Genomic DNA, 7623 nt, shown 5'->3' with positions numbered 1-7623 from the left:
CTCAGAATTCTGCTGAAGTTTAAAAATACTTTGGAACTCTTCCATTGTTCTCGGAATTCCCGTGATGTTTAAAAATGCTTTGGAACTCTTCCATTCTTCTGGGAATTCCCCTGATGTTTAACAATGCTTTGGAACTCTTCCATTGTTCACGGAATTCTGATGAAGTTTAAAAATGCTTTGGAACTCTTCCATTGTTTTCGGAATTCTGCTGAAGTTTAAAAATGCTTTGGAACTCTTCAATTGTTCTCGGAATTCCGCTGATGTTTAACAATGCTTTGGAACTCATCCATTGTTCACGGAATTCCGCTGAAGTTTAAAAATGCTTTGGAACTGTTCCATTGATCTCGGAATTCCGCTGATGTCTAACAATGCTTTGGAACTCTTCCATTCTTCTCGGATTTCCGCTGAAGTTTAAAAATGCTTTGGAACTCTTCCATAGTTCTCGGAATTCCGCTGATGTTTAACAATGCTTTGGAACTCTTCCATTGTTCACGGAATTCCAATGAAGTTTAAAAATGCTTTGGAACTCTTCCATTGTTCTTGGAATTGTGCTGAAGTATAAAAATACTTTGGAACTCTTCCATTGTTCTCGGAATTCCCGTGATGTTTAAAAATGCTTTGGAACTCTTCCATTGTTCTCATAATTCTGCTGAAGTTTAAAAATGCTTTGGAACTCTTCCATTGTTCTCGGAATTCCGCTCATCTTTAGCAATTCTTTGGAACTCTTCCATTGTTCTCGGAATTCTGCTGAAGATTAAAAATGATTTGGAACTCTTTCTTTGTTCTCGGAATTGCGCTGATGTTTAACAATGATTTGGAACTCTTCCATTGTTCTCGTAATTCTGCTGAAGTTTAAAAATGCTTTGGAACTCTTCCATTGTTCTCAGAATTCCGCTCATCTTTAGCAATGCTTTGGAACTCTTCCATTGTTCTCGGAATTCTGCTGAAGATTAAAAATGATTTGGAACTCTTTCTTTGTTCTCGGAATTGCGCTGATGTTTAACAATGATTTGGAACTCTTCCATTGTTCTCAGAATTCTGCTGAAGTTTAAAAATGCTTTGGAACACTTCCATTGTTCTCAAAATTCCGCTGAAGTTTAAAAATGCTTTGGAACTCTTCCTTGTTCTCAGAATTCCGCTGAAGTTTAAAAATGTTTGGAACTCTTCCATTGTTCTCGGAATTACACTGATGTTTAACAATGATTTTGAACTCTTCCATTGTTCTGAGAATTCTGCTGAAGTTTAAAAATGCTTTGGAACTCTTCCATTGTTCTCGTAATTCTGCTGAAGTTTAAAAATGCTTTGGAAATCGACCATTGTTCTCGGAATTCCGCTGATGTTTTACAATGCTTTGGAACTCTTCCATTGTTCTCGGAATTCCGCTGAAGTTTAAAAATGCTTTGGAACTCTTCCATTGTTCTCGGAATTCCGCCGATGTTTAAAAATGCTTTGGAACTCTTCCATTGTTCTCGTAATTCTGCTGAAGTTTAAAAATGCTTTGGAAATCGACCATTGTTCTCGGAATTCCGCTGATGTTTTACAATGCTTTGGAACTCTTCCATTGTTCTCGGAATTCTGCTGAAGCTTAAAAATGCTTTGGAACTCTTCCATTGTTCTTGGAATTCCGCTGACATTTAACAATGCTTTCGAACTCGTCTATCGTGCTGGGAATTCTGCTGAAGTTTAAAAATGCTTTGGTACTCTTCCATTATTCTCGGAATTCCGCTGATCTTTAACAATGCTTTGGAACTCTTCCATTGTTCTCGGAATTCTGCTGAAGTTTAAAAATGCTTTGGAACTCTTCAATTGTTCTCGGAATTCCGCTGATGTTTAAAAATGCTTTGGAACTCTTCCTTTGTTCTCAGAAATCTGCTGAAGTTTAAAAATGCTTTGGAACTCTTCCATTGTTCTCGGAATTCCGCTGATGTTTAACAATGCTTTGGAACTCATCCATTGTTCACGGAATTCCGCTGAAGTTTAAAAATGCTTTGGAACTGTTCCATTGATCTCGGAATTCCGCTGATGTCTAACAATGCTTTGGAACTCTTCCATTCTTCTCGGATTTCCGCTGAAGTTTAAAAATGCTTTGGAACTCTTCCATAGTTCTCGGAATTCTGCTAATGTTTAACAATGCTTTGGAACTCTTCCATTGTTCTCGGAATTCTGCTGTAGTTTAAAAATGCTTTGGAACTCTTCCGTAGTTCTCGGAATTCCGCTGATGTTTATCAATGCTTTGGAACTCTTCCATTGTTCACGGAATTCCAATGAGGTTTAAAAATGCTTTGGAACTCTTCCATTGTTCTTGGAATTGTGCTGAAGTATAAAAATACTTTGGAACTCTTCCATTGTTCTCGGAATTCCTGTGATGCTTAAAAATGCTTTGGAACTCTTCCATTGTTCTCGTAATTCTGCTGAAGTTTAAAAATGCTTTGGAACTCTTCCATTGTTCTCGGAATTCCGCTCATCTTTAGCAATGCTTTGGAACTCTTCCATTGTTCTCGGAATTCTGCTGAAGATTAAAAATGATTTGGAACTCTTTCTTTGTTCTCGGAATTGCGCTGATGTTTAACAATGATTTGGAACTCTTCCATTGTTCTCAGATTTCTGCTGAAGTTTAAAAATGCTTTGGAACACTTCCATTGTTCTCAAAATTCCGCTGAAGTTTAAAAATGCTTTGGAACTCTTCCTTGTTCTCAGAATTCCGCTGAAGTTTAAAAATGCTTTGGAACTCTTCCATTGTTCTCGGAATTACACTGATGTTTAACAATGATTTGGAACTCTTCCATTGTTCTGAGAATTCTGCTGAAGTTTAAAAATGCTTTGGAACTCTTCCATTGTTCTCGGAATTCTGCTGAAGTTTAAAAATGCTTTGGAAATAGACCATTGTTCTCGGAATTCCGCTGATGTTTTACAATGCTTTGGAACTCTTCCATTGTTCTCGGAATTCCGCTGAAGTTTAAAAATGCTTTGGAACTCTTCCATTGTTCTCGGAATTCCGCCGATGTTTAAAAATGCTTTGGAACTCTTCCATTGTTCTCTGAATTCTGCTGAAGTTTATAATTGCTTTGGAACTCTTCCATTGTTCTCGGAATTCCGCTGATGTTTAGCAATGCTTTGGAACTCATCCATTGTTCGCGGAATTCCGCTGAAGTTTGAAAATGTTTTGGAACTCTTCCATTTTGCTCGGAATTCCGCTGATGTCTAACAATGGTTTGGTACTCTTCCATTCTTCTCGGATTTCCGCTGAAGATTAAAAATGCTTTGGAACTCTTCCATTGTTCTTGGAATTTTGCTAATGTTTAACAATGCTTTGGAACTCTTCCATTGTTCTCGGAATTCTGCTGTAGTTTAAAAATGCTTTGGAACTCTTCCGTAGTTCTCGGAATTCCGCTGATGTTTATCAATGCTTTGGAACTCTTCCATTGTTCACGGAATTCCAATGAGGTTTAAAAATGCTTTGGAACTCTTCCATTGTTCTTGGAATTGTGCTGAAGTATAAAAATACTTTGGAACTCTTCCATTGTTCTCGGAATTCCTGTGATGCTTAAAAATGCTTTGGAACTCTTCCATTGTTCTCGTAATTCTGCTGAAGTTTAAAAATGCTTTGGAACTCTTCCATTGTTCTCGGAATTCCGCTCATCTTTAGCAATGCTTTGGAACTCTTCCATTGTTCTCGGAATTCTGCTGAAGATTAAAAATGATTTGGAACTCTTTCTTTGTTCTCGGAATTGCGCTGATGTTTAACAATGATTTGGAACTCTTCCATTGTTCTCAGATTTCTGCTGAAGTTTAAAAATGCTTTGGAACACTTCCATTGTTCTCAAAATTCCGCTGAAGTTTAAAAATGCTTTGGAACTCTTCCTTGTTCTCAGAATTCCGCTGAAGTTTAAAAATGCTTTGGAACTCTTCCATTGTTCTCGGAATTACACTGATGTTTAACAATGATTTGGAACTCTTCCATTGTTCTGAGAATTCTGCTGAAGTTTAAAAATGCTTTGGAACTCTTCCATTGTTCTCGGAATTCTGCTGAAGTTTAAAAATGCTTTGGAAATAGACCATTGTTCTCGGAATTCCGCTGATGTTTTACAATGCTTTGGAACTCTTCCATTGTTCTCGGAATTCCGCTGAAGTTTAAAAATGCTTTGGAACTCTTCCATTGTTCTCGGAATTCCGCCGATGTTTAAAAATGCTTTGGAACTCTTCCATTGTTCTCTGAATTCTGCTGAAGTTTATAATTGCTTTGGAACTCTTCCATTGTTCTCGGAATTCCGCTGATGTTTAGCAATGCTTTGGAACTCATCCATTGTTCGCGGAATTCCGCTGAAGTTTGAAAATGTTTTGGAACTCTTCCATTTTGCTCGGAATTCCGCTGATGTCTAACAATGGTTTGGTACTCTTCCATTCTTCTCGGATTTCCGCTGAAGATTAAAAATGCTTTGGAACTCTTCCATTGTTCTTGGAATTTTGCTAATGTTTAACAATGCTTTGGAACTCTTGCATTGTTCTCGGAATTCCGCTGTAGTTTAAAAATGCTTTGGAACTCTTCCAATGTTCTCGGAATTCCGCTGATGTTTAACAATGCTTTGCAACTCTTCCATTGTTCTCGGAATTCTGCTGAAGCTTAAAAATGCTTTGGAACTCTACCATTGTTCTTGGAATTCCGCTGACATTTAACAATGCTTTCGAACTCGTCCATCGTGCTGGGAATTCTGCTGAAGTTTAAAAATGCTTTGGTACTCTTCCATTATTCTCGGAATTCCGCTGATCTTTAACAATGCTTTGGAACTCTTCCATTGTTCTCGGAATTCTGCTGAAGTTTAAAAATGCTTTGGAACTCTTCAATTGTTCTCGGAATTCCGCTGATGTTTAAAAATGCTTTGGAACTCTTCCTTTGTTCTCAGAAATCTGCTGAAGTTTAAAAATGCTTTTGAACTCTTCCATTGTTCTCGGAATTCCGCTGATGTTTAACAATGCTTTGGAACTCATCCATTGTTCACGGAATTCCGCTGAAGTTTAAAAATGCTTTGGAACTGTTCCATTGATCTCGGAATTCCGCTGATGTCTAACAATGCTTTGGAACTCTTCCATTCTTCTCGGATTTCCGCTGAAGTTTAAAAATGCTTTGGAACTCTTCCATAGTTCTCGGAATTCTGCTAATGTTTAACAATGCTTTGGAAGTCTTCCATTGTTCTCGGAATTCTGCTGTAGTTTAAAAATGCTTTGGAACTCTTCCATTGTTCTCGGAATTCCGCTGATGTTTAACAATGCCTTGGAACTCTTCCATTGTTCACGGAATTCCAATGAAGTTTAAAAATGCTTTGGAACTCTTCCATTGTTCTTGGAATTGTGATGAAGTATAAAAATACTTTGGAACTCTTCCATTGTTCTCGGAATTCCTGTGATGTTTAAAAATGCTTTGGAACTCTTCCATTGTTCTCGTAATTCTGCTGAAGTTTAAAAATGCTTTGGAACTCTTCCATTGTTCTCGGAATTCCGCTCATCTTTAGCAATGCTTTGGAACTCTTCCATTGTTCTCGGAATTCTGCTGAAGATTAAAAATGATTTGGAACTCTTTCTTTGTTCTCGGAATTGCGCTGATGTTTAACAATGATTTGGAACTCTTCCATTGTTCTCAGAATTCTGCTGAAGTTTAAAAATGCTTTGGAACACTTCCATTGTTCTCAAAATTCCGCTGAAGTTTAAAAATGCTTTGGAACTCTTCCTTGTTCTCAGAATTCCGCTGAAGTTTAAAAATGCTTTGGAACTCTTCCATTGTTCTCGGAATTACACTGATGTTTAACAATGATTTGGAACTCTTCCATTGTTCTGAGAATTCTGCTGAAGTTTAAAAATGCTTTGGAACTCTTCCATTGTTCTCGGAATTCTGCTGAAGTTTAAAAATGCTTTGGAAATCGACCATTGTTCTCGGAATTCCGCTGATGTTTTACAATGCTTTGGAACTCTTCCATTGTTCTCGGAATTCCGCTGAAGTTTAAAAATGCTTTGGAACTCTTCCATTGTTCTCGGAATTCCGCCGATGTTTAAAAATGCTTTGGAACTCTTCCATTGTTCTCGTAATTCTGCTGAAGTTTAAAAATGCTTTGGAAATCGACCATTGTTCTCGGAATTCCGCTGATGTTTTACAATGCTTTGGAACTCTTCCATTGTTCTCGGAATTCTGCTGAAGCTTAAAAATGCTTTGGAACTCTTCCATTGTTCTTGGAATTCCGCTGACATTTAACAATGCTTTCGAACTCGTCTATCGTGCTGGGAATTCTGCTGAAGTTTAAAAATGCTTTGGTACTCTTCCATTATTCTCGGAATTCCGCTGATCTTTAACAATGCTTTGGAACTCTTCCATTGTTCTCGGAATTCTGCTGAAGTTTAAAAATGCTTTGGAACTCTTCAATTGTTCTCGGAATTCCGCTGATGTTTAAAAATGCTTTGGAACTCTTCCTTTGTTCTCAGAAATCTGCTGAAGTTTAAAAATGCTTTGGAACTCTTCCATTGTTCTCGGAATTCCGCTGATGTTTAACAATGCTTTGGAACTCATCCATTGTTCACGGAATTCCGCTGAAGTTTAAAAATGCTTTGGAACTGTTCCATTGATCTCGGAATTCCGCTGATGTCTAACAATGCTTTGGAACTCTTCCATTCTTCTCGGATTTCCGCTGAAGTTTAAAAATGCTTTGGAACTCTTCCATAGTTCTCGGAATTCTGCTAATGTTTAACAATGCTTTGGAACTCTTCCATTGTTCTCGGAATTCTGCTGTAGTTTAAAAATGCTTTGGAACTCTTCCGTAGTTCTCGGAATTCCGCTGATGTTTATCAATGCTTTGGAACTCTTCCATTGTTCACGGAATTCCAATGAGGTTTAAAAATGCTTTGGAACTCTTCCATTGTTCTTGGAATTGTGCTGAAGTATAAAAATACTTTGGAACTCTTCCATTGTTCTCGGAATTCCTGTGATGCTTAAAAATGCTTTGGAACTCTTCCATTGTTCTCGTAATTCTGCTGAAGTTTAAAAATGCTTTGGAACTCTTCCATTGTTCTCGGAATTCCGCTCATCTTTAGCAATGCTTTGGAACTCTTCCATTGTTCTCGGAATTCTGCTGAAGATTAAAAATGATTTGGAACTCTTTCTTTGTTCTCGGAATTGCGCTGATGTTTAACAATGATTTGGAACTCTTCCATTGTTCTCAGATTTCTGCTGAAGTTTAAAAATGCTTTGGAACACTTCCATTGTTCTCAAAATTCCGCTGAAGTTTAAAAATGCTTTGGAACTCTTCCTTGTTCTCAGAATTCCGCTGAAGTTTAAAAATGCTTTGGAACTCTTCCATTGTTCTCGGAATTACACTGATGTTTAACAATGATTTGGAACTCTTCCATTGTTCTGAGAATTCTGCTGAAGTTTAAAAATGCTTTGGAACTCTTCCATTGTTCTCGGAATTCTGCTGAAGTTTAAAAATGCTTTGGAAATAGACCATTGTTCTCGGAATTCCGCTGATGTTTTACAATGCTTTGGAACTCTTCCATTGTTCTCGGAATTCCGCTGAAGTTTAAAAATGCTTTGGAACTCTTCCATTGTTCTCGGAATTCCGCCGATGTTTAAAAATGCTTTGG

This window comes from Phyllobates terribilis, unplaced genomic scaffold (assembly GCF_046119375.1).
Source record: "Phyllobates terribilis strain yellow unplaced genomic scaffold, ASM4611937v1 Scaffold_5__5_contigs__length_657084704, whole genome shotgun sequence".
NCBI lineage: Eukaryota > Metazoa > Chordata > Amphibia > Anura > Dendrobatidae > Phyllobates > Phyllobates terribilis.
The sequence above is the reverse complement of the archived record's forward strand: the minus strand, read 5'-3'. Positions refer to the sequence as shown.